Source organism: Pezoporus occidentalis, unplaced genomic scaffold, assembly GCF_034315485.1.
Source record: "Pezoporus occidentalis ecotype Australia unplaced genomic scaffold, CSIRO_AGI_Poc_V1 ctg127, whole genome shotgun sequence".
NCBI lineage: Eukaryota > Metazoa > Chordata > Aves > Psittaciformes > Psittacidae > Pezoporus > Pezoporus occidentalis.
This window is the reverse complement of record NW_026913071.1, coordinates 990,472-1,001,437: the sequence shown is the minus strand read 5'-3', so window position 1 is coordinate 1,001,437 and position 10,966 is coordinate 990,472. Positions and strand designations below refer to the sequence as shown.

General features: G+C 40.1%; 1 protein-coding gene across 1 annotated transcript in view; it reads left to right on the top strand.

Annotated features, from left to right (window-relative positions):
- Nucleotides 1–10,554: 10,554 nt before the first annotated feature.
- Nucleotides 10,555–10,966, top strand: part of GPAM (glycerol-3-phosphate acyltransferase, mitochondrial) — a 45,527-nt gene continuing 45,115 nt past the window's right edge. Inside the window, exon 1 of the mRNA XM_062607855.1 lies at nt 10,555–10,674. The gene's annotated coding sequence lies outside the window, so the exon portion shown is untranslated. The remainder of the gene's footprint in view (nt 10,675–10,966) is intronic.

Sequence of the window (10,966 nt, the reverse complement as noted above, 5' to 3'; positions counted from 1 at the left end):
AGTATGTTTCCTTTTAAAGACCATTCTTTAAGAAATTGAAAAGGCCTGAGTGTGTAAGTGAAATCGTGTTTGAATACAAATGATAGTTAATACAGAATTGGAAATTTGTGTATGAGAATGTGAGAAAGTAGGAAGTAGGCATGTGTGATTTGGGTACATGTGTATATGGAATATTCCAGGGAATATTCCTCAGGGAAAAATCCTCAGGGAAACAGCAACAGAATTCAGGAAATACTTAATCAGTAGTTTGACCATAAACGCAGCTCAAGGCTGGTAAATAAGTGACTACTCAAGGTAAGGGTGCCAGGAGTATTTTTAACAGGCTACTGCCTGTTAGTTTAAATGGGTCTTTTAGCCTCATGCCTTTCTTAGATATAATGTTAAGAAACTCCTTGGGTGTCAATGCATCATATTTTGTTAAAATACTTCATTATTTTCTTCAGGCTGTCTTTGAGCTGAGAGATCTGTTGATTAAAAGGTCATTTAATTGCTACAGGTAGGATGCCCTTCAGGAGATTGCTGTCCTCACTCCTGCTGTGATTGCTGTTGTTGTAGTGATGATGTTTTCCAAATACTGTTTTGGAAAAAAAAATCTAGGGTCATGATTAATATATAATTATGATAATGAATTATGATGGCTGCAGTATGCCTTCCTGTAATGCCAATGGGAGATCTGCACCCATACCCACAATAAGATAAGAGTCTTTAGGTGGCATTTACAGTAATTAGATTAGTTAGAGAGGTGTTACAGTAGTATTACTACTGTGCAGCCCTTGGACTGACTATTCAGCTAGCCCATGTGCAAGGACAATACTTCCCCTTATTTTGGTGAATAAGGACTATCACAGCTACCTGGGAAGAGGTTGGCTTTAGCTGGACTATGAGTGCACCTGTGGCTGTGCAGCAGTGGAAACAGGTCCAGCCATCTAAACTCACCAGTTTCAGGGCATGGCAACCTTTAGTTTCCTGTACAGACATGTTGAAAGTTTATTTCTGAGAAATTCAGGAAATAAAAAACATTTTGCATAAGCTGTCCATTTGCATTAAGCCATGTAAGTGTCTGAGTAAGACTGTGCTTATGCTTTGCATGCATAGCTTTTCTCATTTTGCTTTCTACAGTTTCTCTTTCAGCTCACATAGTTACTGAACTTAGTATGATTAACTGCATCCAGGCAGACATTCAAGTGAGAAGTCCTTTCTACTATACCCATAAGTTCTTTTTGTCACTATTGTGGAGCATATGGGTACATACCTACATACATAATACATCATAATTTTGGAAGATGGAATGAGCTAATTTTTTGTTCATTTCCCTCTCAAGGATAGTGTTAAAAAGTCTGCAGGATTGGCATCAACAGTATAGTTGGCTGAACGGTCCTGGTGACACTTCAAACACAATTGAAACAGATTCTGTTGTACAAATGGCAAAGGAAAGGAAATGCAGAGCCTGGCTTAAGAAGGATTTAAGAGTGATATGCATGAAGAATTAGGGTGTCAAAGCAAACTGGAGAATTCTGGAGTGATCTGGTATGCTCCGAGGCAGAATTCAACAGCTGTTTGCAGATCCTGATAGCTCAATAAATTCTGTTTTTAAAACTGGGAAAAAGGGGTATGGTTTCCTTTAATGACTGTGGAAGAACCTGAGAGGCAGGGGTGAAGGAGAAAGGGGCAGGCTGACCAGTCCAGGCACTAATTAGGGTCAAGGTCTCTTAAGGAAGTTAATGAGTTTCTAAATAGCCAACTAGCAGCTGATAGGGGGTGGAACAATAGTCAGCCTCTGCATCCTGCTTTTAGTTCTGCCCTAAAGTGAGAGATACCTTACAGAGATCTAGACAATGTTTAGTGGTCAAAAATCTTCCACTAGGAAATAGCTGCTTCTGATGTAAAAACTTTTTCTTACACAGCGCAAGAGAACATGTTTTTAGTGTCTTGAGGGTGGTGATGACTTTACATGGATACCTCTTGAATCTTACTGCAGTGCTCAGGATAGGAATCTGACCGTTCTGCTCTCTCTGACCCTGCCTTTGGCTATACTTCTGAAAGTGTCTGGCATGACTGCCCTTGTTTGTACTTCTCCCCCATCTTTGCATGTCAGATAGCTTTTGCCATCTTTCTGGCCTTGCTGGGTAAACATTGCACTATCATGGCTTTTGTATAGCATTTCTTTGCGTTTGAGAAACATTGAAAGGCAAAAGAAATGCAAGCAGGTAAATGAATGAAAAAAAAAGATATAAGATGGGAGGCCAAACTGGGATGGGAGCACAAACCAGTGGCAGAATATGCTCTTAGCACAGACCAGAAAATTACCCTGGAGAAGCGTGGGTTCTTCTTCAGTGTGTGGACATGTTATCCTGAATCAGGACAGAAGTGCATGCCTGCTGGCGTGCGTGTTCCACTGTGGGTGTAAGTACACCCATTAGCTAAGCACCCACCTGTGGATATGTGAATCAATCATGCAGTGACAGTGAGGATTTGCTCTCTCAGGTTCTAAGCTCCAGAAGGGTCTGGTCTTTCTGAACTGCTTGCATGGTGGACCTGACTTCATCAGTTTTGTTCCCCACAAGACTCTATGCTACTCATGTCTAATAGGTATTTAATAACATGTGTGGCCTAAGTAAAATATTTTATCTGCTATAAGGTTCCCTTTCATTTTCACTGCCTTACCAGCTGGTGGATCTGCATCAGGAAAGACCAGTGCATTTCTTTCCACTTCGAAATACTTGTCATGCCTGTGGTGGCTCATTTGTGAGTCATGTCTTTTCTAATCACTATAAAAGTAATGCTAATATAGCAACAAGCTATTAAGAAACCCCAGAATATTTGGCCCACACTATCAATTGAGCGTGATCCCACAGCTGTAATTAACTACGCAGTGTTTGGTAGCGTGTTGTGTCCACAGCCTGCCTTCCCTGTGCTGAATTTCTACTCCCTGTTTGTTCTTACAAGCTCAATCAAGAGTGAAAAGCAATGCTCAGAAAGGAGACATTTCTTGACTGAATGTCAAGGAGGCCAGGAATTCTCCTGTGATGTGGTGGCATGTCTTCTGCTGTTCTTGTTGGCATAACCCATGGTGATAGCTAAAGTTTTATGATCTTAACATTGAAGGCATTGTTTCCAAACCAAATTACCTGCACTTTCTTTTGGGAACAAAACCCACCTAATTCTCTCCCACGTGTAAAATAGGTAGCTGTTAATTCACTTGTAGATTATGCTCTGCTTTTATGTGATAGCAGTTGTTTTTTTCTTGGATGTAATGGCCTAAAGATACTGCTTTACTCATGTCATGTTCATCATTCTCTTATAACTGCTTTTGGTTAATAATCTTTGACTCAGGACCCTGATTAGTGGACAATATACCTCACGGCCACACCTATATAAACTGGTTACTTGAACAGGATATGGCTTACTGTAGGGGCATCATTTAATGAACTTCAATACTGTTCCCTTTAAACTAGCATATGAAAGGGAATTGCCAATGAGTCATGTGTTATTTGCAGATTATTACTATCCAGAACTTGGTGCCAAGGAAACTAATTTATTCTCTGTTATTACTGTATTATTCATTACATTGTGCAATAGATCAATTCCAAATATAAATACATTTAGTAGACCATGGCTAGGAACAAATCCTGTTATGTTCAAGTACGTACATGCTACATGCTAGCCCCGGCACAGGGAATCAGAAGTCTCATGTAGTTTCTTTGGATTTTTCATACTCTGTTACTAGTACTTTGATACATGTTTCGTTGTTTGGGTTTTGTTTTGTTTTGTTCTTTGGCTGTTTCATTTTTGATGGTAGCTTCAAAGAAATGGCTTGAACAGAACATTTTGGACTTTGCTCTGAAACCCATCATGCTCACTGGGTGTCTCCTATTTTTGAACTCTCGGTGTCTGTGACGGTTGCATAAGGTTTTGGGAGGACATAATTTCGCCTCGACTTTCCAACCAGGATTCCGCAGTTGTTAAGGTATGTTTATTTCTGTATTGGTTATCTTTTGTTAGGTGAAGAAGACAGAATCACTCTGTATTATTGTGTAGAACATATTCCTGTTTCTTGCAGCTCCTTGTATTAAGACTGGAGGCACTTTGGGAACTTTGGCATAGGAGAGAGCTCCTTTCCAGGCCTGTGTGTGCAGTCCAGTTGGGATTTCTTCAGTGCCTTGGACGTCTCCTAAGGCTCACATTGTGATTTGCACAGCAGTTTCTGTAAAACAGCTTTCTGATCCAATTTGAAACTACTCATAATCAAATCCCACTACTGGTTTCATCAGACCTCAGACAGTGCTGGTAGAGTCAGTCATTTGGAAGCAGATTGTGCTGTCTGTTTTACAGAAAAGTAGCCAGTAACTCATGCAGTCTTGCACTGATTGAGATCTTTGGCTTCATGTTAACTTAAGGACAGTGTGAAAGGCATCATTCCATGCAACAGTTTTTTCTACACTCTCTAGAGGCTTTTCTCATCTCCACTGTCAGTCTCTGGGCTGTATTTAACCAGTGTTGAGGGACAGAGAACAGTCTTTGGACACAGACCAGCCATTTGATCACTGATAAAGGGTATCAGCCCATGCATTTGGCTGCCCTTCAGCCTTTGCCTTGTATTTTTAGCTTCCAGTCTCCTTAGTGGAAAAATTGTCTCTTCTGACTATATTTGCAGCTCAGTGAGTGGTTAGTAGTTCTGCGCATGCCTCCTCTGGTCTGTAGTAACAAGTAAATATTAAATACTGATCCCTTAACTGTGATTAAAGACTTGTATTTCCCAATACATACATGTCAAGGCATCCTTATTTAAGGGAATTTGTTTTAAGTGACATCCCAGCTTGGGTTGTCTTTGTCACACAACAGGTGCTTCAGATCACTAATCTCCTGCAGTCCAAGTTGGTATTTACTCCAGTTCAGTGTCGGCATAGTAGAGCATACCAAGCAACCCACAAACTGTGCTGGCGAGCGTATTTAATCATACATCAGCAGATTACCTATAATTAGCTCTATCGCAGCCAGATCCTTGGAGATCTTCAGTGGAAGGATAAAGTCTACTCCAAGGACTGAAGGAACCCTGCAGGGAAGATGGGAGCCGAGCTGCAAAGTACTGCTGGAGTAGATTCGAGCCTTTAATGATGAGTCTGAAGTTGTTCATAGTTTCATATTTCAAAGCCCTGACTATGGTTTCCATGAGCTGTTCCAGTGGGGATCTCTGGGCTCCATGTCAGTCCTATGCATCTAAATAAACTCTGCATTTATTTGCTTTGTGCCATACTGTCAAGGCTTGTCAGCTGGGCTGGAGTTTACCCTGCTTATCACTAGAAGTCAGCGGTTTGTATCTGGAATAGTGACCTTAAACTAATGTTGTATTCAGTGCAGGAACAGGGTCCTTGAGAGCCTGTTACGACCAATGCATCTGAGTGTTTGAGGCATCTACTTTGGGATCAGATGAACTGTGTCCTAGAAAAGAATTTCTCTTTCCAGAGTGAGATAGAGATACAGATATCTAAGCTTAGCTGGATGAAACTCACCCCATACCTTTGCCCTTCAGTCCAGTTCAGCTTTTCCTCTCAGTAATCTCTCCATATTAGCAGGACTAAGTAGGATATAAGATGCTTTTTCTAGATTGTAGAAGGCACAGAGAAACCAGGCAGAGAAGCAGAGTATGGCAAATCATTTGTATGACTTGTATGGATGTGGAAGTACACTCCGCTTTTGATATTAATGCTTTTCCAATAAACCTCCAAATTATCATCCCTTCTGAGTGTACTAGAGCAACATCTGGTACCACACAGACCTTGTGGGTTTAGCACATGGCTGAAGAAACAGAATCACAGCTCTTCTTGGGCCAGAGCTGGGGTTACAATACTGTGGTCATGATACATGCAATATTGTTCCAGATGTCTAAGTCTTCTAGATTTAGAAGCCACAATGGTTTCCTGTTTTGCCATTTCAGACTTTCCCACCTGATGAGCACCAAATCTGTTTTCTCTCATCTGAGTATTTACTAGTCATCTTATATCTTATTTTATCAGCAACTGGATTTGCCTAGATGTTTGTATGTAATAATCTAATTTCTTGTAAGGATATATTTAAGAAGACTAAAACCTGAATCTTCTGGTGTGGAATGAGCTGTGTCTGGGTCCCTCCTTCTCCCAGCCGACAAAGCTGCATCAGGATCAATTTTGAGACTTGCAAATCTAAATGAAATGTTTATAAAAAATAGAAACAAGGAGACATATTTGAGGATGAGAATAAAAGTCAAGAATATAGAAATAAGATCAGGAAGGCTGAACTGATACATATTTTAGAGAGTATAAAAAAGGCAAGAAGAAAAGATTCTATAATGAAAATATAAAGGAAAGATAAAGGAAAGTTAGAAGTTTACTACTTAATATGAAATGAGATGAAATAGAAGATGATAAAAAAGTGAAATTATTTAAGGCTTTCAATCTGAAAGTTAGTTGTGTCCTGAAATTTAGCAAAATTAATTCTAATTATGTGGTAGGAGCTTAAGTCAGAAAATAGAACATGCTAGGGAATATTTTAAAGCATGCATATAGAAAGAATCAGAATATAAAAAAAACCTTTCTCTAGGATACTTGAGGAATTAGATAAAGTAGTCATTGAATTGTTAGCTGTCTGCGGTAGTGGAAAATGAAAAGACACAATGTATTTCAGCTTTCTCAGCATCATTCATCAGTAGATTTCCATCGCCACTGAATAGTAAACCTACTTTTTCCTTGCTCTTATTCATACACAGATTTTTTTCCTATTGCCTTTTATGGTCCTTGCATCTTGACTCCTGTTCTTTCCAGTAGCAATCCCAGGCACAGCTACAGGTTGGGCAGAGAAGAGATACAAAGCAGCCCTGCGGAGAAGGACTGCTTGGTTGATGAGAAAATGAACATGAGCAGGCAGTGTGTGCTTGCAGCCCAGAAAGCCAACCGTATCCTGAGCTGCATCAAAAGGAGCGTGACCAGCAGGTCGAAGGAGGTGATCCTGCCCCTCTACTCTGCTCTTGTGAGACCTCACCTGGAGTATTGTGTGCAGTTCTGGTGTCCTCAACATAAAAAGGACATGGAACTGTTGGAACAAGTCCAGAGGAGGGCCACGAGGATGATCAGGGGACTGGAGCACCTCCTGTATGAAGGCAGGCTGAGAAAGTTGGGGCTGTTCAGCCTGGAGAAGAGAAGGCTGCGTGGAGACCTCATAGCAGCCTTCCAGTATCTGAAGGGGGCCTATAGGGATGCTGGAGAGGGACTCTTCATTAGGGACTGTAGTGACAGGACAAGGAGTAACGGGTTAAAACTGAAACAGGGGAAGTTTAGACTGGATATAAGAAGGAAATTCTTCCCTGTGAGGGTGGTGAGGCACTGGAATGGGTTGCCCAGGGAGGTTGTGAATGCTCCATCCCTGGCAGTGTCCAAGACCAGGTTGGATGAGGCCTTGGGTGAAATGGTTTAGTGTGAGGTGTCCCTGCCCACGGCAGGGGGGTTGGAACTAGATGATCTTAAGGTCCTTTCCAACCCTAATGATCCTATGATTCTATGATTCTATGCGTACCAAGAGGTTGAAATGGAAATTCTGAAGGCCTGTTATGAACATTTAGACGTGCTGATGTAAAAATGTGAGAACTCCTCGTAGCCTTCATTTTGCCCTATTTCCTCTCCATGGAAAACTCTGGTTTAAAGTGTGGCACAGCAGCAGCTCTCAGCTAATCACAGTTGCTGTGGAGAGGTATATACTGCATATACTGCTGTGACGCTTCTGTTGAATGCTTGTAGATTTTCTTACTCCCACTACTGTATAGTTAAAGCGCATTTATTTGTGTAAGCCTGCCATTACAAGAACTGAAACCATACATGCATAATGAGTTGGAAGTGATTTTCCAGTCTTGCACCATGGAGTAATACATATATCCCAGGCCTCTTCAGCATCACTGAGATTCTTGTCCTGAGAGGACACTGTTCAGCTGAATAAATGTTCAAGCGTCAGGACTTGAATTTATATCTGTAATATTTATTAATGTTTTTCTGCTGCAAACTGCCCTGGATGGCTAAACTTATTGGAAATATTGTCACATGTATGTGCAATGCTGTCTGTAAAGAGAAAAGAGGGAAGTTAGTCTGTGTTCACCTATCTGTGCGAAGATTTCTGAGATGGAAAACTGAAATGCTTGTCTATTCAGAAATATCGCTGCAGAGACATGGAGAGATGGCTTTCAGTGCATGAACTGCTATCTCAGACAAGATCTCACAAGATGCACTATGCCAGGGCAGATGTTGTACCACATATAACCTATCCAAAGATCCTGGCACAGAGAGGAGAATGAAGGCAGGAAGCATATGAACTACATCCGTCCTGAAACGTAATGACTTTATTGATAAGACACTATTAAACTGTGAGCTCATCCTTCATCTCCATAAAGCAGTACTGCAGCATTACTGAGCTAACATCTTCATTTTTCAAGAAGTTATTGGGCCCAAATTACTCATTCCTCTGGATGAAATGAGAACTAAACAACAACAAAAACTACATAAAGGCTAACTTTATATACTTGCCATTGATTATTTCATGCAAAAGGTATCCTACCAGCTCTAGTGCAAGACATTATTAAAACCTGTTCAGAACATTTGAGAATTGGTTGGCTCTTACATCTGATTGCACCACATTAAGGTTAATGTATTACATTAATCTTAAAGCTTACACTGATTACAGCTGAAATAGCCAAGATATGAAAGGTGGAGTCTGTAACTTCCCAAAGTCACCTACTAGGTGGTGCTTCCTGTGAAACTGTCTAGCATTGTTGCCATCAGTTCCAGTCCTCATTTTTATTAAGCTCAAATTGCCACCACTAGAAGTTGAAATTTATTAAATAGATGCTGAAAACATCTTTGATTACATTGCTGCAATGACATTGCTGCAGAAATTGTCTATGGCATATGGAATTTCATGACATATTCTACTTGTATGCTTTTCTTTTGGTACATTTATTGGTCACAGGTTTTCTAAGGATTTAAATAGGAGTTGGTTTACAAAATAAAATGGCTAAAAAACCCCACCATTTTCATAATGAAACCTGAAGTAATTACTGCTGACTAAACTTATTGAGGATGAACATATACTGACATCAGTAAAATCACAGAACAGTTTGGGTTGAAGGGACCTTCAAACATCATGTAGTCCAACTTCCCAATGATGGGAGATAGACACAATAATTCATTGTGTTAGAAGGATGGTACTACATGAAAAATATTTAGATTAAACTGAAATGCCAGGTGCTTTAAGGGAAAAGATGCCAACATAGTGAACACACAGTTTTTCATTGCCAAGTGCTGTCTAAGCCTATTATTAATTTTGAGCAATCCAGGCTTTGCTGGATTTCCTTTGGCTACCAAGGCCCATGAGACTGTAAAGGTTGCGCAGGTTGTAAAGGATGACATGAGTGTGTATTAACCAAGTGTTGGTGGATCATGTATTTCTTTCTCTTGCAGGACTTAGCATTCAGCAGTCTTAAGAGCTTCTCCAAATAATAGTTCAGTATATTTGCCAACATCCTAGCAGGGTGGTAAGTATTTTGCCATTTTATAGACAATCATAAACATATTAATACTTTCTGATTATATGGTATGAGAATCATAAAAGATTGTGCAAAAAGCATTATTCCTCCAATTGTGGCAAAGCAGGTGTATAGAGTTCATGGAGTAAGGGGCATAGAGTATGGAGTAATGGGTTATTCAGCTGGCCAACAATGGGTTACTCGGCTGGCCAGCAATGGGTACCTCTACAGGAGAAGCTACCAGGTGACATCTAACCATCAGCCTGAACTTACATCACTCATAGCAGATGTTAACATGACTCTGTCCCACCCAGAAATCTCACTGCTGGCTTTAGTAAATTAACAAGATTATATTCATATATTTATATTTTGAGTATAACTTATTGAGGCATGTAAACAGGTATGTTTTTCTTCCAAATCAATTTCAGGTATAATGCTGCTTTAAAGCACCTTTGGATAGTCTAACTTTGAAGTTAGACTGAAGGCATGAGTAGGTTAATGACATCTTCATCTAACAGAATTTAATTTTATGATGATATGGGCAACGGGGGAAATATGTTCTTATTGGGCACTCTGATTAAAACAACTGACTAAAATAGAAATATTGAAGTCTTACTATGAAATATATTTATCTTGAAGCCATAGCTGTCAAGATAGCACCAAAATAAAATACTAGAAGTCAAACAACACTTCATCTCAACCATTCGTTCATGTCCAATAAAACCTTCAAGATGACATTTTAGCAGAAATGCTTGAGAAACACTTGGATACTTTGGGAATGGGGTTAGTTGTTGGTTTATACAGAAATGTATAAACACTTTCTAAACACCTTCTACTGAAAAAGAGCTTGTTAAGTTTGTGCGATGATCTGTTCTGCTTCAAACTTCTGACCTAAAATAACCCATGTAATCTGTCTGCCCTATCTGAGTGTGGTAAGAATAGCCGTATGATCATATATATTCTGGCATTGCAGTAATGGGAGAAGTGTAAATGCCTTAGCAAGACAGATAAAATAGCAGGGGACAGAGATCATCCCTGGCAAGTCTCCTGGGTACCTCCCCTCTAAACATCAATCGGGCTTCACCCAGGCAGATTTTATGTCCTTGCTCCTGACCACACATCGGCTGGACGTGGTAAGACACTGGCTATTTTGTCATTATTTTTTTGCATAAAAGAAAAGAAAATACAGTTAAAGGTGCCCATACAGTGCTCAGGATGCTTGCAGGCAGAGGGAAGGGTGGGAAATAGATGGTTCTCATGTTCTCACAGCCATTGTCTTGCACTGGGCAAAGCGAACTGGATTATTTGGGAGAGAGCACCATAATTTCTTTCAGAATCACTGCCTGTTTTGCAATTATCTTTTTATATGTTGCTTTATTGTTATTTTTTAATGAAGGCAGAGAAATCTATGATTAAAAATAAGTC